We start from the raw sequence: 223 nt of genomic DNA, 5'->3' as shown, positions 1-223 counted from the left end.
ATAATAATAATAATAATAATAATAATAATAATAATAATAATAATAATAATAATTTTAAGAATACTTCTTATCCACCTCTCTCCGAGGCTTGAGGCAAGGTACATTATGGACTGAGACACATAATATTTAAATCCTGTTAAAATATTGTTAAAAACATAAACCTAGGACACATTAAGATCAGGCCATTGTAAACTATGAATTAGGATATTTTCATTTATGCTGG

At 25.1% G+C, this 223-nt stretch overlaps 1 protein-coding gene across 1 annotated transcript in view; it reads right to left on the bottom strand.

The window, feature by feature from the left end:
• MCMDC2 (minichromosome maintenance domain containing 2) overlaps nt 1-223 on the bottom strand; it is a 29685-nt gene that overhangs the window by 4134 nt on the left and 25328 nt on the right.

Source organism: Sceloporus undulatus, chromosome 4, assembly GCF_019175285.1.
Source record: "Sceloporus undulatus isolate JIND9_A2432 ecotype Alabama chromosome 4, SceUnd_v1.1, whole genome shotgun sequence".
Classification (NCBI taxonomy): Eukaryota; Metazoa; Chordata; class Lepidosauria; order Squamata; family Phrynosomatidae; genus Sceloporus; species Sceloporus undulatus.
This window is presented reverse-complemented; position numbering and strand designations above follow the sequence as displayed.